Source organism: Bufo bufo, chromosome 3 (assembly GCF_905171765.1).
Source record: "Bufo bufo chromosome 3, aBufBuf1.1, whole genome shotgun sequence".
NCBI lineage: Eukaryota > Metazoa > Chordata > Amphibia > Anura > Bufonidae > Bufo > Bufo bufo.
This window is the reverse complement of record NC_053391.1, coordinates 274,697,127-274,723,866: the sequence shown is the minus strand read 5'-3', so window position 1 is coordinate 274,723,866 and position 26,740 is coordinate 274,697,127. Positions and strand designations below refer to the sequence as shown.

General features: G+C 48.9%; 1 protein-coding gene across 1 annotated transcript in view; it reads left to right on the top strand.

Annotated features, from left to right (window-relative positions):
- KIF21B (kinesin family member 21B) overlaps window positions 1-26,740 on the top strand; it is a 1,425,990-nt gene that overhangs the window by 851,902 nt on the left and 547,348 nt on the right. The gene's annotated exons all lie outside the window — the stretch shown is intronic.

Genomic DNA, 26,740 nt, shown 5'->3' with positions numbered 1-26,740 from the left:
CCTAATATAGGGTGTTGATGTCATTAGACCACACCCCTTCTCATTACAGAGATGCACATCACCTAATATGCTTAATTGGTAGTAGGCTTTCGAGCCTATACAGCTTGGAGTAAGACAACATGCATAAAGAGGATGATGTGGTCAAAATACTCATTTGCCTAATAATTCTGCACTCCCTGTATTTTCCTCCAGACGCAGAGGATGTCCCCTTGTCACAGTCACAGTCCTGGGGATAAATAGATGATGGGAGAGATATCTCTACTGACCCCTGATGTATTTATACATAGTTATTTCATCTCCCCTTAGTAGTTTTTTTTTTCTACAGTTTATAACCCTAATATGGATAATCTTTCTGGGTACTGAAGTCCACCCAGTCCAGTTATTAATCTAGTTGCCCTCCTCTGAACCCTCTCCAGCTCTGCTATGTCTGGCTTGTTTACAGGACCCCAGAACTGTACACAGTACTCCATGTGTGGTCTGACTAGTGATTTGTAAAGTGGCAGAACTATATTATCATCACTGGCATCTATGCCCCTTTTAATGAAACCCATAATCTTATTGGCCTTGGCAGCAGCTACTTGAGACTGGTTTCTACAGTTTAGTTTGCTGTTCAATAAAATCCTTAAGTCCTTTTCCATGTCAGTGTTAGGCCTCATGCACACGACCGTTGTGTGCATCCATGGCCGTTGTGCCGTTTTCCGTTTTTTTTTTCGCGGACCCATTGACTTTCAATGGGTCAGTGGAAAAATCGGAAAATGCACCATTTTGCAGCCGCATCCGTGATCCGTGTTTCCTGTCCGTCAAAAAAATATAACCTGTTCTATTTTTTTGACGGACAACTGTTCACGGAACCATTCAAGTCAATGGGTCCATGAAACACGGATGCACACAAGATTGGCATCCGCGTCCGCGGTCCGTGGCCGTAGGCTACTTTCACACAGACGGATCCTGCCAGGCAGCAGGGGGCAGTCATGTACACAGTTATTTTAGTATATTCTAACCTGAAGCGTCCCCATCACCATGGGAACGCCTCTGTGTTAGAATATACTGTCGGATCTGAGTTTCACGATCTAACTCAAATCCGATGGTATATTCTAACATAGAGGCGTTTCCATGGTGATGGGGACGCTTCAAGTTAAAATATACCATCGGATTGGAGAAAACTCCGATCCGATGGTATAAAAGGGACTCCTGACTTTACATTGAAAGTCAATGGGGGACGGATCCGTTTGCAATTGCACCATATTGTGTCAACGTCAAACGAATCCGTCCCCATTGACTTGCATTGTAATTCAGGACGGATCTGTTTGGCTCCGCACGGCCAGGCGGACACCAAAACGACTTTTTTTTTCATGTCCGTGGATCCTCCAAAAATCAAGGAAGGCCCACGGACGAAAAAACGGTCACTGATCACGGACCTACGGACCCCGTTTTTGCGGACCTTAAAAAAAAAAACGGTCGTGTGCATGAGGCCTTACCCAGTGTTTTACCATTTAGTATTGTAGGGATTTCCGAAATTGTAGCCTTCGGATAAATACACAGCAGCCTTTTTGCGGTGAAAAAGTAATAAATGTCTTTTATTGTTGGCACACAACAAGTCAACAGGCGGCAGTGATTGGCTTACTCCAGCCGACACTTAAAGAAAAACAATTCAGTCCCGTATCTGGTAACATCACACAGGTATGATTAAGGCACAGTACAGTAATCCCCACGGAGTGGAGGGGGTTCTTGCTTTGTTCTCTGTCTCTAGGCAGAGACCCTCCATCTTTCACTCAGATCAAAAACACCCAGCTACCCAGAGCTCCACTGTCAGCTAGGTAATCACACACCACCTTACCCTGCTGGCTGAATTTTGTAAGCCAGTCAAAACCCGGCCTGGACCGTGGGGAGTAGTCACCCACCCAGCACTATGACTACTCCCAGTAAGATGTAGAACAAATTTGTTCACACCGGGTTTTCTCCGCTGTGTATAGGGTTCCCACCCCAGATTGTAGTATAACAAAAATCACAGCAGTGAGAGATATTCTTTGATTTGCAATTTATTTTTGCAGGTAATGTGCGACATTCATGTGAACGCGTTTTCGGCTGAATTAGCCTTCATCAGACACTATGGAGCAGAGAATAATAGTGTCATATACATATATACAAAGCATATACATAGATTTATGTGATACACCATGAGTGACAATAAATTAAAAGGTACATAAAAGGTGAAACAAAAGGAAAAAGAACAAACAAGCACAATAAAGCAATAAAATGGCAAGCAGATAATTGAGAGATCATCCTGATGTGGAATTACAATTCAGAAGCTACATAATATAATGCTGGCATATAGCATAGGACTTGTATGGCGATGCGGTAGTTCCTGAAGACACAGATTAAGGAAAAAAACAGATCTAGAAACGATCCTCTAATGTTACCCATTCTGATAAGTTACAGACTGAGGTGGTCACTGGTATGGTGATCAGAGCAACAATTCAAACAAATAGAAAGATAACCCCTAGTATGATCATGAGAATGACATAGCAATCAGGTAACTAGATAGTCTAATGAGTCACAAGTTAAGATGGATAGCCACGGGTAAAGTGATGAGGACAATATATCCGGCAGATAAGTAACTCCAAGTGACATAAAGAAAATGACATATCAATCTGTTATATAGAAAATTTAATCCCCATTCAAGAGGACCTACCATTGCCGCTGAAGATTGAGGGAGAGAATGGAGGACACACAGGTGTAGATCAGGTGCTGTCAGCACCAGTGGTTTGCGGTGTGTGCCCATAGCAGTGCGATACACTGCTTTAAATGTGTGCCAGAGAGCGCGCCAAGCGAGGGGGGCGGATCTGAGCAATGGAGCACGTGTGACGCCGTGCGTTCCATTGGCCGGAAGCGAATCGGCAAATGGAACGCATCGGGTCACGTGACTGCGTTCCAACGACCGGAAGTGAGTCGGTCTGTTGGATGCAGTCATCTGAAACAACACTGGGGACTGGAAAAAGAAAACAAAAGAATAAGGAATGGTGTGGAATAGAATAATGGAGGGAAAAGGAGGATATGGACATGGCATAATGTGGTTATACGTAAAGGGAAAATGTTAGTAATATAATGTACATGGCCAAATGTGGTAGTATATATTGGTAATATCGTACAGTGTGTATATAGAACTAGAGTGATATGATTACAGTGTAATGTGACATGGTATAGTATTAATGTAAGTAAGTAGGAACGCAGTCACGTGACCCGATGCGTTCCATTTGCCGATTCGCTTCCGGCCAATGGAACGCACGGCGTCACACGTGCTCCATTGCTCAGATCCGCCCCCCTCGCTTGGCGCGCTCTCTGGCACACATTTAAAGCAGTGTATCGCACTGCTATGGGCACACACCGCAAACCACTGGTGCTGACAGCACCTGATCTACACCTGTGTGTCCTCCATTCTCTCCCTCAATCTTCAGCGGCAATGGTAGGTCCTCTTGAATGGGGATTAAATTTTCTATATAACAGATTGATATGTCATTTTCTTTATGTCACTTGGAGTTACTTATCTGCCGGATATATTGTCCTCATCACTTTACCCGTGGCTATCCATCTTAACTTGTGACTCATTAGACTATCTAGTTACCTGATTGCTATGTCATTCTCATGATCATACTAGGGGTTATCTTTCTATTTGTTTGAATTGTTGCTCTGATCACCATACCAGTGACCACCTCAGTCTGTAACTTATCAGAATGGGTAACATTAGAGGATCGTTTCTAGATCTGTTTTTTTCCTTAATCTGTGTCTTCAGGAACTACCGCATCGCCATACAAGTCCTATGCTATATGCCAGCATTATATTATGTAGCTTCTGAATTGTAATTCCACATCAGGATGATCTCTCAATTATCTGCTTGCCATTTTATTGCTTTATTGTGCTTGTTTGTTCTTTTTCCTTTTGTTTCACCTTTTATGTACCTTTTAATTTATTGTCACTCATGGTGTATCACATAAATCTATATATATGCTTTGTATATATGTATATGACACTATTATTCTCTGCTCCATAGTGTCTGATGAAGGCTAATTCAGCCGAAAACGCGTTCACATGAATGTCGCACATTACCTGCAAAAATAAATTGCAAATCAAAGAATATCTCTCACTGCTGTGATTTTTGTTATACTACTCCCAGTAAGAGCCATCCCAGATTAGCTTTTTAAAGCTATACTAACTACCAAAGTGTCCATCAGCAACTGCTGCTGACACATGCACTACTAGCTCCTTCTTCACCGAGGCCACCAACCTCAGTGACACATATCTCCCATCTATGATAGTCCCTTGTGCCTTCCTACATACCTCCCCCTCCCCTGCCCAAAGCCGTGGGTCTGGGCAACTCCAGCAAACATGCAGTGTACTCTTGACAAGGCATCTGCATTCCCTTGTAGTCTGCCTGGCCTATGCTCTGCCAAAAACCTAAAGTCCTGTAGGGCTAGAAACCAGCGGGCGACATGGGCATTCTTACCCTTCTTCTCTCTTAACCATTTCAGAGGGGCATGATCTGAGACCAGTTTAAAACTCTGTCCCAGGAGGTAGTATCAGAGATAATCAAGGGCCCCTTTAATGGCCAAGCATTCCCTTTTAATTATCGAGTAATTCCGTTCTGCTGGGGACAGTTTTCTGCTGAGGTAACACATGGGATGTTCCTCCTCATTTATGACTTGAGACATTACTGCCCCTAGGCCTACCTCTGATGCATCTGCCTAAATAATAAATTCCCAGGAGAAGTCAGGGGCTATCAAGATGGGCTGTCTGCAGAGAGCGGACTTAAAGAGGACCTTTCATCTGGCAAAACATTGTGAACTAAGTGTCATGATATGTACAGCGGCGCCATGATATGTACAGCGGCGTCTCACTGCACTTACTATTATCCCTGGGCACCTCTCCATTCTCCTACTATGCCCTCCGGTATGTTTTGTCACTTGGTTATTGTAGGTGGAGACTTAGGGCAGTGTTTCCCAACCAGTGTGCCTCCAGCTGTTGCAAAACTACAACTCCCAGCATGCCCGCACAGCCAAAGGCTGTCCGGGCATGCTGGGAGTTGTAGTTTTGCAACAGCTGTAGGCACACTGGTTGGGAAACACTGACTTAGGGGACTTGGTTATAGTAGGAGGAGACTGCCCTTGTTCTCCTGGGCGTCTCATTCTCCTAGGCTGTAGCACTGGCCAATCGCAGCGGAGAGCTCTCCGCCTACTATAACCAAGTGACCGAACATGCCGGAGGGCACAGCAGGAGAGCGGAGCGGCCCCCAGAGATAATAGTAAGTGCAGTGAGATCCCTGGGCGCTGCTGTACAGATCATGACACTTAGTTCACAATGTTTTGTCAGATGAAAGATCCTCTTTAAGCGTTTGAAAGGCGCCTTCAGGCTCCAGGGACCATTTGATCATAGCTGATTTCGCCCTTTTGTAAGGTCGGTCATGGGTACTGCTATCTCTGCAAACTTAGGGACAAATCTCCCGTAGGATCCCACAGTACTGGCGGGCCATTCTTGGATAGCTTCCACTTTAGATATCTGGGGTTTTATTATTCCTCTTTCTACGATGTATTCCAAGTATATAGCCTCTTCCAACCCCATGGCACACTTACTTGGATTTATAGTGTATCTGGCCTTTCGTAGCGCATCTAGGACAGTTTGAACTCTATTGAAGTGACTCTACCAATCTTGACTGAAGATCACTGTATCATCCAAGTAAGCGGCTGTATATTCCCCGTGTGGGCGTAAGATCTGGTCCATAGCTCTCTGAAAGGTGGCGGAAGACCCTTGTAACCCAAACGGCATTCTAATGTACAGTCGTGGCCAAAAGTTTTGAGAATGACATAAATATTGGAAATTGGAAAAGTTGCTGCTTAAGTTTTTATAATAGCAATTTACATATACTCCAGAATGTTATGAAGAGTGATCATAGTCCCTCTTTGCCATAAAAATTAACTTAATACCCAAAAAAACTTTCCACTGCATTTCATTGCTGTCATTAAAGGACCTGCTGAGATCATTTCAGTAATCGTCGTGTTAACTCAGGTGAGAATGTTGACGAGCACAAGGCTAGAGATCATTATGTCAGGCTGATTGGGTTAAAATGGCAGTCTTGACATGTTAAAAGGAGGGTGATGCTTAAAATCATTGTTCTTCCATTGTTAACCATGGTGACCTGCAAAGAAACGCGTGCAGCCATCATTGCGTTGCATAAAAATAGCTTCACAGGCAAGGATATTGTGACTACTAAGATTGCACCTCAATCAACAATTTATAGGATCATCAAGAACTTCAAGGAAAGAGGTTCAATTCTTGTTAAGAAGGCTTCAGGGCGTCCAAGAAAGTCCAGCAAGCGCCAGGATCGTCTCCTAAAGAGGATTCAGCTGCGGGATCAGAGTGCCACCAGTGCAGAGTTTGCTCAGGAATGCTAGCAGGCAGGTGTGAGCGCATCTGCACGCATAGTGAGGCGAAGACTTTTGGAAGATGGCCTGGTGTCAAGAAGGCCAGCAAAGAAGCCACTTCTCTCCAAAAAATAACATCAGGGACAGATTGATCTTCTGCAGAAAGTTTGGTGAATGGACTGCTGAGGACTGGGGCAAAGTCATATTCTCCGATGAAGCCTCTTTCCGATTGTTTGGGGCATCTGGAAAAAGGCTTGTCCGGAGAAGAAAAGGTGAGCGCTACCATCAGTCCTGTGTCATGCCAACAGTCAAGCATCCTGAGACCATTCATGTGTGGGGTTGCTTCTCATCCAAGGGAGTGGGCTCACTCACAATTTTGCCCAAAAACACAGCCATGAATAAAGAATGGTACCAAAACACCCTCCAACAGCAACTTCTTCCAACAATCCAACAACAGTTTGGTGAAGAACAATGCATTTTCCAGCACGACGGAGCACCGTGCCATAAGGCAAAAGTGATAACTAAGTGGCTCGGGGACCAAAACGTTGACATTTTGGGTCCATGGCCTGGAAACTCCCCAGATCTTAATCCCATTGAGAACTTGTGGTCAATCCTCAAGAGGCGGATGGACAAACAAAAACCCACTAATTCTGACAAACTCCAAGAAGTGATTATGAAAGAATGGGTTGCTATCAGTCAGGAATTGGCCCAGAAGTTGATTGAGAGCATGCCCAGTCAAATTGCAGAGGATCTGAAAAAGAAGGGCCAACACTGCAAATACTGACTCTTTGCATAAATGTCATGTAATTGTCGATAAAAGCCTTTGAAACGTATGAAGTGCGTGTAATTATATTTAACTACATCACAGAAACAACTGAAACTAAGATCTAAAAGCAGTTTAGCAGCAAACTTTGTGAAAACTAATATTTGTGTCATTCTCAAAACTTTTGGCCACGACTGTACTGTAAGGACTGTAGAGAATACAGTTTTTTTCTTGACCTCTCATGACAACGGAATTTGCCAATATCCCTTTTGTAATTTCTAGGGTCGTTATGTAGTGAACTGGCCCTAGTCTCTCAATGAGCTCTTCCACCCGGGGCATGGGATAAGCATCTACTTTGGACACCTCGTTTAATTTGCGGTAGTAATTACAAAACTGCCATTCTCCATTGGGCTTTGGGACTAGCACTATGGGACTAGACCACCCACTTTTCGATTCCTCAATTAGCCCCAGTTTTAAGATTCTCTGGACATCTTTGGAAACTATCTCCCTTCGGGCCTTGAGTATCCTGTACGGTTTTAAATTTACTCGCGCCTGAGGCTTCGTTAGAATCTCATGTTCCACGACCTTGGTTAACCCGGGGGTTTATGTAAACAAGTCCCTATTCTGCTGTAACAAGAGCTGGCATTGGTATTTTTGGGACGGGGACAGGGTTTCGGCAATTTTTACATTGTGGATGGTGGCGTCTGGTTGGGTCAACAGACATGGGCACTCAGGGGTGTCCCTATCCTTCCATGATTTTAGCAAGTTGATGTGGTAGATTTGATAGAGATTTCTCCTACCTAGCTGATGTACCCAGTAGTTCACTTCGCCTACCCTCTCAGTTATCTCATAGGGCCCTTGCCACTTGGCCAGGAACTTGCTCTCTACTGTGAGGAATAGGAATAGAACCCAGTCCCCTGGACTGAACTGTCTAAGACGGGCCGTCCTGTTGTATGTTTGCTTGCGCCTCCTGTGCCTGGAGTATATGCTCTTTCACAATAGGTGATACCTGAGCTATTCACTCTTACAATGTAGTGACATGTTTAATGACACTTTTGTAAGGCGTGACCTCACTCTCCCAGGTCTCATTAGCAATATCTAACGGGCCTCGCGGATGCCTTCCATACAACGATTCAAAAGGCGAGAAACATGTTGACACTTGCGGTAACTCTCTGATAAAGAACAGTAGATACGGCAACAGGTAATCCCAATCGCAGCCATCTTTCCCTACCACTTTTTTCAACATGGCCTTCAGAGTTTTATTGAAGCATTCCACCAGGCCATCTGTCTGTGGGAGGTACACTGAGGTACGCAACTGGGTAACTTGCAATACTTTACAGAGATCCCGCATAATTTTTGACATGAACGGGGTCCCCTGGTCAGTCAGGATCTCCTTGGGCAGCCCTGTTCTGGAAAACATCTGGAACAGTTCTCTGGCTATAACTTTGGATGTAGCTTTCCTTAAGGGCACCGCCACAGGGTATCGGATAGCATAATCCATCACCACTAAGATATATTGGTGCCCCCTAGCGGACTTTACCAAAGGCCCAACTAAATCCATCGCAACTCTCTCGAATGGTACCTCAATAACACCACGCAACAACAAAAAACTTTTCATCTGCCACAGGGCAAAAACCATTTGTCCTATACTAAAGCGAGTGTGCAGATTACAAATCCGAAGTCAGAATAGTTGTAACTAGAGTTGAGCGAACACCTGGATGTTCGGGTTCGAGAAGTTCGGCCGAACTTCCCGGAAATGTTCGGGATCCGAACCCGAACCGAACTTCGTCCCGAACCCAAACCCCATTGAAGTCAATGGGGACCCGAACTTTTGGGCACTAAAAAGGCTGTAAAACAGCCCAGGAAAGAGCTAGAGGGCTGCAAAAGGCAGCAAAATGTTGGTAAATCCCCTGCAAACAAATGTGGATAGGGAAATGAATTAAAATAAAAATTAAAAAAATAAAAATGACCCAAAATCAATTGGACAGAGGTCCCATAGCAGAGAATCTGGCTTCACGTCAGCAGAGAATCAGTCTCTTCATGCCAAAGCAAAGAATCTGGCTTCATGTCAGCAGAGAATCAGTCTCTTCATGCCATAGCAGAGAATCTGGCTTCATGTCACCCACCACTGGAAGAGGCCACTGTCACATATTTAGGCCCCAGCACCCAGACAGAGGAGAGCGGTCCCGTAACAGAGAATCTGGCCTTATGTCAGCGCAGAATCTGTCTTCATGTCATAGCAGAGAATCAGGCTTCACGTCACCCACCACTGGAACAGGCCATTGTCACATATTTAGGCCCAGGCACCCAGGCAGAGGTCCCATAACAGAGAATCTGGCCCTATGTCAGCGCAGAATCTGTCTTCATGTCATAGCAGAGAATCAGGCTTCACGTCACCCACCACTGGAACAGGCCACTGTCACATATTTAGGCCCAGGCACCCAGGCAGAGGAGAGAGGTCCCGTAACAGAGAATCTGGCCTTATGTCAGCGCAGAATCTGTCTTCATGTCATAGCAGAGAATCAGGCTTCACGTCACCCACCACTGGAACAGGCCACTGTCACACATTTAGGCCCAGGCACCCAGGCAGAGGAGAGAGGTTCCTTAACAGAGAATCTGGCCTTATGTCAGCGCAGAATCTGTCTTCATGTCATAGCAGAGAATCAGGCTTCACGTCACCCACCACTGGAACAGGCCACTGTCACACATTTAGGCCCAGGCACCCAGGCAGAGGAGAGAGGTCCTGTAACAGAGAATCTGGCCTTATGTCAGCGCAGAATCTGTCTTCATGTCATAACAGAGAATCAGGCTTCACGTCACCCACCACTGGAACAGGCCACTGTCACATATTTAGGCCCAGGCACCCAGGCAGAGGAGAGAGGTCCCATAACAGAGAATCTGGCCTTATGTCAGCGCAGAATCTGTCATGTCATAGCAGAGAATCAGGCTTCACGTCACCCACTACTGGAACAGGCCACTGTCACACATTTAGGCCCAGGCACCCAGGCAGAGGAGAGAGGTCCCGTAACAGAGAATCTGGCCTTATGTCAGCGCAGAATCTGTCTTCATGTCATAGCAGAGAATCAGGCTTCACGTCACCCACCACTAGAACAGGCCACTGTCACACATTTAGGCCCAGGCACCCAGGCAGAGGAGAGAGGTCCCGTAACAGAGAATCTGGCCTTATGTCAGCGCAGAATCTGTCTTCATGTCATAGCAGAGAATCAGGCTTCACGTCACCCACCACTGGAACAGGCCATTGTCACATATTTAGGCCCAGGCACCCAGGCAGAGGTCCCATAACAGAGAATCTGGCCCTATGTCAGCGCAGAATCTGTCTTCATGTCAGAACAGAGAATCAGGCTTCACGTCACCCACCACTGGAACAGGCCACTGTCACACATTTAGGCCCAGGCACCCAGGCAGAGGAGAGAGGTCCCGTAACAGAGAATCTGGCCTTATGTCAGCGCAGAATCTGTCTTCATGTCATAGCAGAGAATCAGGCTTCACGTCACCCACCACTGGAACAGGCCACTGTCACACATTTAGGCCCAGGCACCCAGGCAGAGGAGAGAGGTCCTGTAACAGAGAATCTGGCCTTATGTCAGCGCAGAATCTGTCTTCATGTCATAGCAGAGAATCAGGCTTCACGTCACCCACCACTGGAACAGGCCATTGTCACATATTTAGGCCCAGGCACCCAGGCAGAGGTCCCATAACAGAGAATCTGGCCCTATGTCAGCGCAGAATCTGTCTTCATGTCAGAACAGAGAATCAGGCTTCACGTCACCCACCACTGGAACAGGCCACTGTCACACATTTAGGCCCAGGCACCCAGGCAGAGGAGAGAGGTCCCTTAACAGAGAATCTGGCCTTATGTCAGCGCAGAATCTGTCTTCATGTCATAGCAGAGAATCAGGCTTCACGTCACCCACCACTGGAACAGGCCACTGTCACATATTTAGGCCCAGGCACCCAGGCAGAGGAGAGAGGTCCCGTAACAGAGAATCTGGCCTTATGTCAGCGCAGAATCTGTCTTCATGTCATAGCAGAGAATCAGGCTTCACGTCACCCACCACTGGAACAGGCCACTGTCACACATTTAGACCCAGGCAGAGGAGAGAGGTACTGTAACAGAGAATCTGGCCTTATGTCAGCGCAGAATCTGTCTTCATGTCATAGCAGAGAATCAGGCTTCACGTCACCCACCACTGGAACAGGCCACTGTCACACATTTAGGCCCAGGCAGAGGAGAGAGGTCCCGTAACAGAGAATCTGGCCTTATGTCAGCGCAGAATCTGTCTTCATGTCATAGCAGAGAATCAGGCTTCACGTCACCCACCACTGGAACAGGCCACTGTCACACATTTAGGCCCAGGCAGAGGAGAGAGGTACTGTAACAGAGAATCTGGCCTTATGTCAGCGCAGAATCTGTCTTCATGTCATAGCAGAAAATCAGGCTTCACGTCACCCACCACTGGAACAGGCCACTGTCACACATTTAGGCCCAGGCAGAGGAGAGAGGTCCCGTAACAGAGAATCTGGCCTTATGTCAGCGCAGAATCTGTCTTCATGTCATAGCAGAGAATCAGGCTTCACGTCACCCACCACTAGAACAGGCCACTGTCACACATTTAGGCGCAGGCACCCAGGCAGAGGAGAGAGGTCCCGTAACAGAGAATCTGGCCTTATGTCAGCGCAGAATCTGTCTTCATGTCATAGCAGAGAATCAGGCTTCACGTCACCCACCACTAGAACAGGCCACTGTCACACATTTAGGCGCAGGCACCCAGGCAGAGGAGAGAGGTCCCGTAACAGAGAATCTGGCCTTATGTCAGCGCAGAATCTGTCTTCATGTCATAGCAGAGAATCAGGCTTCACGTCACCCACCACTGGAACAGGCCACTGTCACATATTTAGGCCCAGGCACCCAGGCAGAGGAGAGAGGTCCCGTAACAGAGAATCTGGCCTTATGTCAGCGCAGAATCTGTCTTCATGTCATAGCAGAGAATCAGGCTTCACGTCACCCACCACTGGAACAGGCCACTGTCACACATTTAGGCCCAGGCACCCAGGCAGAGGAGAGAGGTCCCGTAACAGAAAATCTGGCCTTATGTCAGCGCAGAATCTGTCTTCATGTCATAGCAGAGAATCAGGCTTCACGTCACCCACCACTGGAACAGGCCACTGTCACACATTTAGGCCCAGGCACCCAGGCAGAGGAGAGAGGTCCTGTAACAGAGAATCTGGCCTTATGTCAGCGCAGAATCTGTCTTCATGTCATAGCAGAGAATCAGGCTTCACGTCACCCACCACTGGAACAGGCCACTGTCACATATTTAGGCCCAGGCACCCAGGCAGAGGAGAGAGGTCCCGTAACAGAGAATCTGGCCTTATGTCAGCGCAGAATCTGTCTTCATGTCATAGCAGAGAATCAGGCTTCACGTCACCCACCACTGGAACAGGCCACTGTCACATATTTAGGCCCAGGCACCCAGACAGAGGAGAGCGGTCCCGTAACAGAGAATCTGGCCTTATGTCAGCGCAGAATCTGTCTTCATGTCATAGCAGAGAATCAGGCTTCACGTCACCCACCACTGGAACAGGCCACTGTCACATATTTAGGCCCAGGCACCCAGACAGAGGAGAGCGGTCCCGTAACAGAGAATCTGGCCTTATGTCAGCGCAGAATCTGTCTTCATGTCATAGCAGAGAATCAGGCTTCACGTCACCCACCACTAGAACAGGCCATTGTCACATATTTAGGCCCAGGCACCCAGGCAGAGGAGAGAGGTCCCATAACAGAGAATCTGGCCCTATGTCAGCGCAGAATCTGTCTTCATGTCATAGCAGAGAATCAGGCTTCACGTCACCCACCACTGGAACAGGCCACTGTCACACATTTAGGCCCAGGCACCCAGGCAGAGGAGAGAGGTACTGTAACAGAGAATCTGGCCTTATGTCAGCGCAGAATCTGTCTTCATATCATAGCAGAGAATCAGGCTTCACGTCACCCACTACTGGAACAGGCCACTGTCACACATTTAGGCCCAGGCACCCAGGCAGAGGAGAGAGGTCCTGTAACAGAGAATCTGGCCTTATGTCAGCGCAGAATCTGTCTTCATGTCATAGCAGAGAATCAGGCTTCACGTCACCCACCACTGGAACAGGCCACTGTCACACATTTAGGCCCAGGCACCCAGGCAGAGGAGAGAGGTCCTGTAACAGAGAATCTGGCCTTATGTCAGCGCAGAATCTGTCTTCATGTCATAGCAGAGAATCAGGCTTCACGTCACCCACCACTGGAACAGGCCACTGTCACACATTTAGGCCCAGGCACCCAGGCAGAGGAGAGAGGTCCCGTAACAGAGAATCTGGCCTTATGTCAGCGCAGAATCTGTCTTCATGTCATAGCAGAGAATCAGGCTTCACGTCACCCACCACTGGAACAGGCCACTGTCACACATTTAGGCCCAGGCAGAGGAGAGAGGTCCCGTAACAGAGAATCTGGCCTTATGTCAGCGCAGAATCTGTCTTCATGTCATAGCAGAGAATCAGGCTTCACGTCACCCACCACTAGAACAGGCCACTGTCACACATTTAGGCCCAGGCACCTAGGCAGAGGAGAGAGGTCCCTTAACAGAGAATCTGGCCTTATGTCAGCGCAGAATCTGTCTTCATGTCATAGCAGAGAATCAGGCTACACGTCACCCACCACCGGAACAGGCCACTGGCACATATTCAGGCCCCGGCACCCAGGCAGAGGAGAGAGGTCCCGTAACAGAGAATCTGGCCTTATGTCAGCGCAGAATCTGTCTTCATGTCATAGCAGAGAATCAGGCTTCACGTCACCCACCACTGGAACAGGCCACTGTCACACATTTAGGCCCAGGCACCCAGGCAGAGGAGAGAGGTCCTGTAACAGAGAATCTGGCCTTATGTCAGCGCAGAATCTGTCTTCATGTCATAGCAGAGAATCAGGCTTCACGTCACCCACCACTGGAACAGGCCACTGTCACACATTTAGGCCCAGGCACCCAGGCAGAGGAGAGAGGTCCCGTAACAGAGAATCTGGCCTTATGTCAGCGCAGAATCTGTCTTCATGTCATAGCAGAGAATCAGGCTTCACGTCACCCACCACTGGAACAGGCCACTGTCACTTATTTAGGCCCAGGCACCCAGGCAGAGGAGAGAGGTCCCGTAACAGAGAATCTGGCCTTATGTCAGCGCAGAATCTGTCTTCATGTCATAGCAGAGAATCAGGCTTCACGTCACCCACCACTGGAACAGGCCACTGTCACACATTTAGGCCCAGGCACCCAGGCAGAGGCGAGAGGTCCTGTAACAGAGAATCTGGCCTTATGTCAGCGCAGAATCTGTCTTCATGTCATAGCAGAGTATCAGGCTTCACGTCACCCACAACTGGAACAGGCCACTGTCACACATTTAGGCCCAGGCACCCAGGCAGAGGAGAGAGGTCCCGTAACAGAGAATCTGGCCTTATGTCAGCGCAGAATCTGTCTTCATGTCATAGCAGAGAATCAGGCTTCACGTCACCCACCACTGGAACAGGCCACTGTCACATATTTAGGCCCAGGCACCCAGACAGAGGAGAGCGGTCCCGTAACAGAGAATCTGGCCTTATGTCAGCGCAGAATCTGTCTTCATGTCATAGCAGAGAATCAGGCGTCACGTCACCCACCACTGGAACAGGCCACTGTCACACATTTAGGCCCAGGCAGAGGAGAGAGGTCCCGTAACAGAGAATCTGGCCTTATGTCAGCGCAGAATCTGTCTTCATGTCATAGCAGAGAATCAGGCTTCACGTCACCCACCACTGGAACAGGCCACTGTCACATATTTAGGCCCAGGCACCCAGGCAGAGGAGAGAGGTCCCGTAACAGAGAATCTGGCCTTATGTCAGCGCAGAATCTGTCTTCATGTCATAGCAGAGAATCAGGCTTCACGTCACCCACCACTGGAACAGGCCACTGTCACACATTTAGGCCCAGGCACCCAGGCAGAGGAGAGAGTTACTGTAACAGACACAGGCTCCCACCACGGGACAGGCCACTGTCACATATTTAGTGCCCAGGCACCCAGGCAGAGGAGAGAGGTCCCGTAACAGAGAATCTGGCCTTATGTCAGCGCAGAATCTGTCTTCATGTCATAGCAGAGAATCAGCTTCACGTCACCCACCACTGGAACAGGCCACTGTCACACATTTAGGCCCAGGCACCCAGGCAGAGGAGAGAGTTACTGTAACAGAGAATCTGGCTTCATGTCAGCGCAGAATCTGTCTTCATATCATAGCAGAGAATCAGGCTTCACGTCACCCACTACTGGAACAGGCCACTGTCACACATTTAGGCCCAGGCACCCAGGCAGAGGAGAGAGGTCCTGTAACAGAGAATCTGGCCTTATGTCAGCGCAGAATCTGTCTTCATGTCATAGCAGAGAATCAGGCTTCACGTCACCCACCACTAGAACAGGCCATTGTCACATATTTAGGCCCAGGCACCCAGGCAGAGGAGAGAGGTCCCATAACAGAGAATCTGGCCCTATGTCAGCGCAGAATCTGTCTTCATGTCATAGCAGAGAATCAGGCTTCACGTCACCCACCACTGGAACAGGCCACTGTCACACATTTAGGCCCAGGCACCCAGGCAGAGGAGAGAGGTACTGTAACAGAGAATCTGGCCTTATGTCAGCGCAGAATCTGTCTTCATATCATAGCAGAGAATCAGGCTTCACGTCACCCACTACTGGAACAGGCCACTGTCACACATTTAGGCCCAGGCACCCAGGCAGAGGAGAGAGGTCCTGTAACAGAGAATCTGGCCTTATGTCAGCGCAGAATCTGTCTTCATGTCATAGCAGAGAATCAGGCTTCACGTCACCCACCACTGGAACAGGCCACTGTCACACATTTAGGCCCAGGCACCCAGGCAGAGGAGAGAGGTCCTGTAACAGAGAATCTGGCCTTATGTCAGCGCAGAATCTGTCTTCATGTCATAGCAGAGAATCAGGCTTCACGTCACCCACCACTGGAACAGGCCACTGTCACACATTTAGGCCCAGGCACCCAGGCAGAGGAGAGAGGTCCCGTAACAGAGAATCTGGCCTTATGTCAGCGCAGAATCTGTCTTCATGTCATAGCAGAGAATCAGGCTTCACGTCACCCACCACTGGAACAGGCCACTGTCACACATTTAGGCCCAGGCAGAGGAGAGAGGTCCCGTAACAGAGAATCTGGCCTTATGTCAGCGCAGAATCTGTCTTCATGTCATAGCAGAGAATCAGGCTTCACGTCACCCACCACTAGAACAGGCCACTGTCACACATTTAGGCCCAGGCACCTAGGCAGAGGAGAGAGGTCCCTTAACAGAGAATCTGGCCTTATGTCAGCGCAGAATCTGTCTTCATGTCATAGCAGAGAATCAGGCTTCACGTCACCCACCACTGGAACAGGCCACTGTCACATATTTAGGCCCCGGCACCCAGGCAGAGGAGAGAGGTCCCGTAACAGAGAATCTGGCCTTATGTCAGCGCAGAATCTGTCTTCATGTCATAGCAGAGAATCAGGCTTCACGTCACCCACCACTGGAACAGGCCACTGTCACACATTTAGGCCCAGGCACCCAGGCAGAGGAGAGAGGTCCTGTAACAGAGAATCTGGCCTTATGTCAGCGCAGAATCTGTCTTCATGTCATAGCAGAGAATCAGGCTTCACGTCACCCACCACTGGAACAGGCCACTGTCACACATTTAGGCCCAGGCACCCAGGCAGAGGAGAGAGGTCCCGTAACAGAGAATCTGGCCTTATGTCAGCGCAGAATCTGTCTTCATGTCATAGCAGAGAATCAGGCTTCACGTCACCCACCACTGGAACAGGCCACTGTCACTTATTTAGGCCCAGGCACCCAGGCAGAGGAGAGAGGTCCCGTAACAGAGAATCTGGCCTTATGTCAGCGCAGAATCTGTCTTCATGTCATAGCAGAGGATCCGGCTTCACGTCACCCACCACTGGAACAGGCCACTGTCACACATTTAGGCCCAGGCACCCAGGCAGAGGAGAGAGGTCCTGTAACAGAGAATCTGGCCTTATGTCAGCGCAGAATCTGTCTTCATGTCATAGCAGAGTATCAGGCTTCACGTCACCCACAACTGGAACAGGCCACTGTCACACATTTAGGCCCAGGCACCCAGGCAGAGGAGAGAGGTCCCGTAACAGAGAATCTGGCCTTATGTCAGCGCAGAATCTGTCTTCATGTCATAGCAGAGAATCAGGCTTCACGTCACCCACCACTGGAACAGGCCACTGTCACATATTTAGGCCCAGGCACCCAGACAGAGGAGAGCGGTCCCGTAACAGAGAATCTGGCCTTATGTCAGCGCAGAATCTGTCTTCATGTCATAGCAGAGAATCAGGCTTCACGTCACCCACCACTGGAACAGGCCACTGTCACACATTTAGGCCCAGGCAGAGGAGAGAGGTCCCGTAACAGAGAATCTGGCCTTATGTCAGCGCAGAATCTGTCTTCATGTCATAGCAGAGAATCAGGCTTCACGTCACCCACCACTGGAACAGGCCACTGTCACATATTTAGGCCCAGGCACCCAGGCAGAGGAGAGAGGTCCCGTAACAGAGAATCTGGCCTTATGTCAGCGCAGAATCTGTCTTCATGTCATAGCAGAGAATCAGGCTTCACGTCACCCACCACTGGAACAGGCCACTGTCACACATTTAGGCCCAGGCACCCAGGCAGAGGAGAGAGTTACTGTAACAGAGAATCTGGCTTCATGTCAGCGCAGAATCTGTCTTCATATCATAGCAGAGAATCAGGCTTCACGTCACCCACTACTGGAACAGGCCACTGTCACACATTTAGGCCCAGGCACCCAGGCAGAGGAGAGAGGTCCTGTAACAGAGAATCTGGCCTTATGTCAGCGCAGAATCTGTCTTCATGTCATAGCAGAGAATCAGGCTTCACGTCACCCACCACTGGAACAGGCCACTGTCACACATTTAGGCCCAGGCACCCAGGCAGAGGAGAGAGGTCCCGTAACAGAGAATCTGGCCTTATGTCAGCGCAGAATCTGTCTTCATGTCATAGCAGAGAATCAGGCTTCACGTCACCCACCACTGGAACAGGCCACTGTCACACATTTAGGCCTAGGCAGAGGAGAGAGGTCCCGTAACAGAGAATCTGGCCTTATGTCAGCGCAGAATCTGTCTTCATGTCATAGCAGAGAATCAGGCTTCACGTCACCCACCACTGGAACAGGCCACTGTCACACATTTAGGCCCAGGCACCCAGGCAGAGGAGAGAGGTCCCGTAACAGAGAATCTGGCCTTATGTCAGCGCAGAATCTGTCTTCATGTCATAGCAGAGAATCAGGCTTCACGTCACCCACCACTGGAACAGGCCACTGTCACACATTTAGGCCCAGGCAGAGGAGAGAGGTCCCGTAACAGAGAATCTGGCCTTATGTCAGCGCAGAATCTGTCTTCATGTCATAGCAGAGAATCAGGCTTCACGTCACCCACCACTGGAACAGGCCACTGTCACATATTTAGGCCCCGGCACCCAGGCAGAGGAGAGAGGTCCCGTAACAGAGAATCTGGCCTTATGTCAGCGCAGAATCTGTCTTCATGTCATAGCAGAGAATCAGGCTTCACGTCACCCACCACTGGAACAGGCCACTGTCACTTATTTAGGCCCAGGCACCCAGGCAGAGGAGAGAGGTCCCGTAACAGAGAATCTGGCCTTATGTCAGCGCAGAATCTGTCTTCATGTCATAGCAGAGAATCAGGCTTCACGTCACCCACCACTGGAACAGGCCACTGTCACACATTTAGGCCCAGGCACCCAGGCAGAGGAGAGAGGTCCTGTAACAGAGAATCTGGCCTTATGTCAGCGCAGAATCTGTCTTCATGTCATAGCAGAGTATCAGGCTTCACGTCACCCACAACTGGAACAGGCCACTGTCACACATTTAGGCCCAGGCACCCAGGCAGAGGAGAGAGGTCCCGTAACAGAGAATCTGGCCTTATATCAGCGCAGAATCTGTCTTCATGTCATAGCAGAGAATCAGGCTTCACGTCACCCACCACTGGAACAGGCCACTGTCACACATTTAGGCCCCGGCACCCAGGCAGAGGAGAGAGGTCCCGTAACAGAGAATCTGGCCTTATGTCAGCGCAGAATCTGTCTTCATGTCATAGCAGAGAATCAGGCTTCACGTCACCCACCACTGGAACAGGCCACTGTCACATATTTAGGCCCAGGCACCCAGGCAGAGGAGAGAGGTCCCGTAACAGAGAATCTGGCCTTATGTCAGCGCAGAATCTGTCTTCATGTCATAACAGAGAATCAGGCTTCACGTCACCCACCACTGGAACAGGCCACTGTCACACATTTAGGCCCAGGCACCCAGGCAGAGGAGAGAGGTCCCATAACAGAGAATCTGGCCTTATGTCAGCGCAGAATCTGTCTTCATGTCATAGCAGAGAATCAGGCTTCACGTCACCCACCACTAGAACAGGCCACTGTCACACATTTAGGCCCAGGCACCCAGGCAGAGGAGAGAGGTCCCGTAACAGAGAATCTGCCCTTATGTCAGCGCAGAATCTGTCTTCATGTCATAGCAGAGAATCAGGCTTCACGTCACCCACCACTGGAACAGGCCACTGTCACACATTTAGGGCAGAGGAGAGAGGTCCCGTAACAGAGAATCTGGCCTTATGTCAGCGCAGAATCTGTCTTCATGTCATAGCAGAGAATCAGGCTTCACGTCACCCACCACTAGAACAGGCCACTGTCACACATTTAGGCCCAGGCACCTAGACAGAGGAGAGGTTCATTCAACTTCGGGTTGCCCCGCAATATAATGGTAAAATGAAATTAAAAATAGTATTGAATGAGGAAGTGCCCTGGAGTAGAATAATATATTGTTAAGGGGAGGTAGTTAATATCTAATCTGCACAAGGGATGGACAGGTCCTGTGGGATCCATGCCTGGTTCATTTTTATGAACGTCAGCTTGTCCACATTGGCTGTAGACAAGCGGCTGCGTTTGTCTGTAATGACGCCCCCTGCCGTGCTGAATACATGTTCAGACAAAACGCTGGCCGCCGGGCAGGCCAGCACCTCCAAGGCATAAAAGGCTAGCTCTGGCCACGTGGACAATTTGGAGACCCAGAAGTTGAATGGGGCCGAACCATCAGTCAGTACGTGGAGGGGTGTGCACAGGTACTGTTCCACCATGTTAATGAAATGTTGCCTCCTGCTAACACGTTCCGTATCAGGTGGTGGTTGAGTTAGCTGTGGCGTGTTGACAAAACTTTTCCACATCTCTGCCATGCTAACCCTGCCCTCAGAGGAGCTGGGCGTGACACAGCTGCGTTGGCGACCTCTTGCTCCTCCTCTGCCTTCGCCTTGGGCTTCCACTGGTTCCCCTGTGACATTTGGGAATGCTCTCAGTAGCGCGTCTACCAACGTGCGCTTGTACTCGCGCATCTTCCTATCACGCTCCAGTGTAGGAAGTAAGGTGGGCACATTGTCTTTGTACCGGGGATCCAGCAGGGTGGCAACCCAGTAGTCCGCACACGTTAAAATGTGGGCAACTCTGCTGTCGTTGCGCAGGCACTGCAGCATGTAGTCGCTCATGTGTGCCAGGCTGCCCAGAGGTAAGGACAAGCTGTCCTCTGTGGGAGGCGTATCGTCATCGTCCTGTGTTTCCCCCCAGCCACGCACCAGTGATGGGCCCGAGCTGCTTTGGGTGCCACCCCGCTGTGAACATGCTTCATCCTCATCCTCCTCCACCTCCTCCTCATCCTCGTCCTCCTCGTCCTCCAGTAGTGGGCCCTGTCTGGCCACATTTGTACCTGGCCTCTGGTGTTGCAAAAAACCTCCCTCTGAGTCACTTTGAAGAGACTGGCCTGAAAGTGCTAAAAATGACCCCTCTTCCTCCTCTTCCTCCTGGGCCACCTCCTCTTCCATCATCGCCCTAAGTGTTTTCTCAAGGAGACATAGAAGTGGTATTGTAACGCTGATAACGGCGTCATCGCCACTGGCCATGTTGGTGGAGTACTCGAAACAACACAACAGGGCACACAGGTCTCGCATGGAGGCCCAGTCATTGGTGGTGAAGTGTGTCTGATCCACAGTTCGACTGACCCGTGCGTGCTGCAGCTGAAACTCCACTATGGCCTGCTGCTGCTCGCACAGTCTGTCCAGCATATGCAAGGTGGAGTTCCACCTGGTAAGTACGTCGCATATGAGGAGGTGAGCCGGAAGGCCGAAGTTACGCTGTAGCGCAGACAGGCGAGCAGCGGCAGGGTGTGAACGCCGGAAGCGCGAACAGACGGCCCGCACTTTATGCAGCAGCTCTGACATGTCGGGGTAGTTGCGTATGAACTTCTGCACCACCAAATTCAGCACATGCGCCAGGCAAGGGATGTGCGTCAAACCGGCTAGTCCCAGAGCTGCAACGAGATTTCGCCCATTATCGCACACCACCAGGCCGGGCTTGAGGCTCACCGGCAGCAACCACTCGTCGGTCTGTTGTTCTATACCCCGCCACAACTCCTGTGCGGTGTGGGGCCTGTCCCCCAAACATATGAGTTTCAGAATGGCCTGCTGACGTTTACCCCGGGCTGTGCTGAAGTTGGTGGTGAAGGTGTGTGGCTGACTGGATGAGCAGGTGGAAGAAGAGGAGGAGGAGGAGACAGGAGGCAAAGAATGTTGCCCTGCGATCCTTGGCGGCGGAAGGACGTGCGCCAAACAGCTCTCCGCCTGGGGCCCAGCCGCCACTACATTTACCCAGTGTGCAGTTAGGGAGATATAGCGTCCCTGGCCGTGCTTACTGGTCCACGTATCTGTGGTTAGGTGGACCTTGCCACAGATGGCGTTGCGCAGTGCACACTTGATTTTATCGGACACTTATTTGTGCAGGGAAGGCACGGCTCTCTTGGAGAAGTAGTGGCGGCTGGGAACAACATACTGTGGGTCAGCAAGTGACATGAGCTGTTTGAAGCTGTGTGTGTCCACCAGCCTAAATGACAGCATTTCATAGGCCAGTAGTTTAGAAATGCTGGCATTCAGGGCCAGGGATCGAGGGTGGCTAGGTGGGAATTTACGCTTTCTCTCAAATGTTTGTGAGATGGAGAGCTGAACGCTGCCGTGTGACATGGTTGAGATGCTTGGTGACGCAGGTGGTGGTGTTGGTGGTACATCTCATGTTTGCTGGGCGGCAGGTGCCAACGTTCCTCCAGAGGCGGAGGAAGAGGCCGAGGCGGCGGCGGCAGCAGCAGCAGAAGAGGCCGAGGCGGCAGCAGCAGCAGAAGAGGCCGAGGCGGCTGCAGCAGCAGAAGAGGCCGAGGCGGCAGCAGCAGAAGAGGCAGCAGGGGGAGCCTGAGTGACTTCCTTGTTTTTAAGGTGTTTACTCCACTGCAGTTCATGCTTTGCATGCAGGTGCCTGGTCATGCAGGTTGTGCTAAGGTTCAGAACTTTAATGCCTCGCTTCAGGCTCTGATGGCACAGCGTGCAAACCACTCGGGTCTTGTCGTCAGCACATTGTTTGAAGAAGTGCCATGCCAGGGAACTCCTTGAAGCTGCCTTTTAGGTGCTCGGTCCCAGATGGCGGCGGTCAGTAGCAGGCGTTGTCTCTTGGCGGCGGGTGTTCTGATTTTGCCCACTGCTCCCTCTTTTGCTACGCTGTTGGCTTGGTCTCACCACTGCCTCTTCCTCCGAACTGTGAAAGTCAGTGGCACGACCTTCATTCCATGTGGGGTCTAGGACCTCATCGTCCCCTGCATCGTCTTCCACCCAGTCTTGATCCCTGACCTCCTGTTCAGTCTGCACACTGCAGAAAGACGCAGCAGTTGGCACCTGTGTTTCTTCATCATCAGAGACGTGCTGAGGTGGTATTCCCATGTCCTCATCATCAGGAAAAATAAGTGGTTGTGCGTTCGTGCATTCTATCTCTTCCACCACTGGGGAAGGGCTAGGTGGATGCCCTTGGGAAACCCTGGCAGCAGAGTCTTCAAACAGCATAAGAGACTGCTGCATAACTTGAGGCTCAGACAGTTTCCCTGATATGCCTGGGGGTGATGTGACAGACCGATGGGCTTGGTTTGCATGCGCCATCTGTGCGCTTTCTGCAGAAGACTGGGTGGGAGATAATGTGAACGTGCTGGATACACTGTCGGCCACCCAATTGACTAATGCCTGTACCTGCTCAGGCCTTACCATCCTTAGAACGGCATTGGGCCCCACCAAATATCGCTGTAAATTCTGCTGGCTACTGGGACCTGAGGTAGTTGGTTCACTAGGACGTGTGGCTGTGGCAGAACGGCCACGTCCTCTCCCAGCACCAGAGGGTCCACTAACACCACCACGACCATGTCCACGTCCGTGTCCGCCTCCCTTATTAGATGTTTTCCTCATTGTTCCCGTTCACCACAATTTTGAGAATGGCAAATTTGGGAATAGTTTTTCAACCCAGAAAAAAAAATGTGCTTTTACGGTCACTACAAATAACTTGACCAGCTAAAACAGTTCAGATTTGGTTGAATAGAGATGTGAGGCCTGTTTTTTTTTTGTGGTGTGTGACAGGTATAGGTTTAATCACAGAATCAGACTTCTATCTGCACGGTAGCGTGTGTCTTAGGTTTTTCTGAATGGCACTATCAGCACCTTCAATGTAAGATATCCTTTTTGGGATAGATTTCAAGTAGGCCTCAAATACCAGAAACTAGTTATTTTGAGAATGGCAAATTTGGGAATAGTTTTTCAACCCAGAACAAAAAGTGTGCTTTTACGGTCACTACAAATAACTTGACCAGCTAAAACAGTACAGATTTGGTTGAATAGAAATGTGAGGCCTGTTTTTTTTTGCGCTGTGTGACAGGTATAGGTTTAATCACAGAATCAGACTTCTATCTGCACGGTAGCGTGTGTCTTAGGTTTTTCTAAATGGCACTATCAGCACCTTCAATGTAAGATATCCTTTTTGGGATAGATTTCAAGTAGGCCTCAAATACCAGAAACTAGTTATTTTGAGAATGGCAAATTTGGGAATAGTTTTTCAACCCAGAAAAAAAAATGTGCTTTTACGGTCACTACAAATAACTTGACCAGCTAAAACAGTTCAGATTTGGTTGAATAGAGATGTGAGGCCTGTTTTTTTTTTTTGTGGTGTGTGACAGGTATAGGTTTAATCACAGAATCAGACTTCTATCTGCACGGTAGCGTGTGTCTTAGGTTTTTCTGAATGGCACTATCAGCACCTTCAATGTAAGATATCCTTTTTGGGATAGATTTCAAGTAGGCCTCAAATACCAGAAACTAGTTATTTTGAGAATGGCAAATTTGGGAATAGTTTTTCAACCCATAAAAAAAAAAGTGCTTTTACGGTCACTACAAATAACTTGACCAGCTAAAACAGTACAGATTTGGTTGAATAGAAATGTCAGGTCTATTTTTTAGGCGCTGGGTGACAGGCTCAACTTGCCCCTGATGTAGTATATGGCCAAAAAATAACCACACTGTTGATGGTTAAATGCACTTGGGTGACACAGGCTCAGCCTGCACCAGATGTAGTATATGGCCAAAAAATAATCAGACTGTTGATGGTTAAATGCACTTCGGTGACACAGGCTCAGCCTGCAGCTGATGTAGTATATGGCCAAAAAATAACCACACTATTGATGGTTAAATACACTTGGTGATAGCTTGTGCTGGCTCACCACAAGTCACAAAATGGCCGCCGATCACCCCAGAAAAAAAGTTATCTTAAAACGCTCTGGGCAGCCTCAAAAAATGTGAGCAAGTCAATATTAGCACTTCAATGATCCACAGCTGCAGATCGATCACAGAATGAAGTCTTTTGGAGGAGTTAATCTGTCTAATCTCGCCCTAACGTCGCAGCTGCAACCTCTCCCTATGCTTGAATCAGCAGAGTGACGTGCAGCGCTACGTGACCCAAGCTTATATAGAGGCTGGGTCACATGCTGCACTGGCCAATCACAGCCATGCCAATAGTAGGCAAGGCTGTGATGGCCTCTTGGGGCAAGTATTATGACGCTTGTTGATTGGCTGCTTTGCAGCCTTTCAAAAAGCGCCAAGAAAGCGCCGAACACCGAACCCGGACTTTTACGAAAATGTTCGGGTTCAGGTCCATGTCACGGACACCCCAAAATTCGGTACGAACCCGAACTATACAGTTCGGGTTCGCTCATCCCTAGTTGTAACACCTCACAAAATTTTGCTATGCATAACTATGCCTAAATGAATTAAGCACTTGGAAAGCATTAAATAATTTTGAACAGAACGAGTTTTACTCCAACAATTACCTGATCTACATCAAAGTTTGCGTAAGTAAACAGTGTATGAAAATGTAATGGAATAACAAAATTTCAAAAAGTCTTGTTTTTCAGTTTAAAAGTCTTAGGCCCCTTTCACACGGGCTGGTATTCTGCGCGGATGCGATGCGTGAGTTGAACGCATTGCACCCGCACTGAATACTGACCCATTCATTTCTATGGGGCTGTTCACATGAGCGGTGATTTTCACGCAGCACTTATGCGTTGCATGAAAATCGCAGCATGCTCTATATTCTGCATTTTTCACGCAACGCAGGCCCCATAGAAGTGAATGGGGTTGCGTGAAAATTGCAAGCATCCGCAAGCAAGTGCGGATGCGGTGCGATTTTCACGCATGGTTTCTAGGTGACAGTCTATTCACTGTATTATTTTCCCTTATATCATGGTTATAAGGGAAAATAATAGCATTCTGAATACAGAATGCTTAGTAGGTGATCAATTGAGGGTTAAAAAAAAATAAAAAAATTAACTCACCTTCTCCTCTTGTTCGCATAGGTCCCCGGTCTCTTCTTTACTTCTCAAAAGATGAACTATCGGCTAGGACCTGTGGTGACGTCAGATCACATGCTCCAATCATATGGTCCATCACCACGGTGTGTGATTGGAGCATGTGATCTGACGTCACCAAAGGTCTTTTAGCCCACAGCTCATCATTAAAGAAGTAAAGGAGACTGGGACCTACGCGAACCAGAGGAGAAGGTGAGTTAATTATTTTTATTTTTTTTAACCCTCAATTGATCACCTACTAAGCATTCTGTATTCAGAATGCTATTATTTTCCCTTATAACCATGTTATAAGGGAAAATAATAAAATCTACAGAACACCTAACCCAACCCGAACTTCTGTGAAGAAGTTCGGGCTTGGGTACCAAACATACGTGATTTTTCTCACGCGAGTGCAAAACGCATTACAATGTTTTGCACTCGCGCAGAAAAATCACGGGTGTTCCCGCAACGCACCCGCACATTTTCCCGCAACGCCCGTGTGAAAGAGGCCTTACTTGAGCAAGGCCCACTACTGTTAAAAGTGCTTCAGGCATCTGCTTTTGCGTTTGTGTGTCATATTTTCTCATTGCAAAAACCAGCAGTAGTCCCCCATCATGTTGGGATTCCAGCAGCCTTGATACCTGTTCTCCATTGTAGAAATATCTTTATGAAACCGCTCTCCATATTC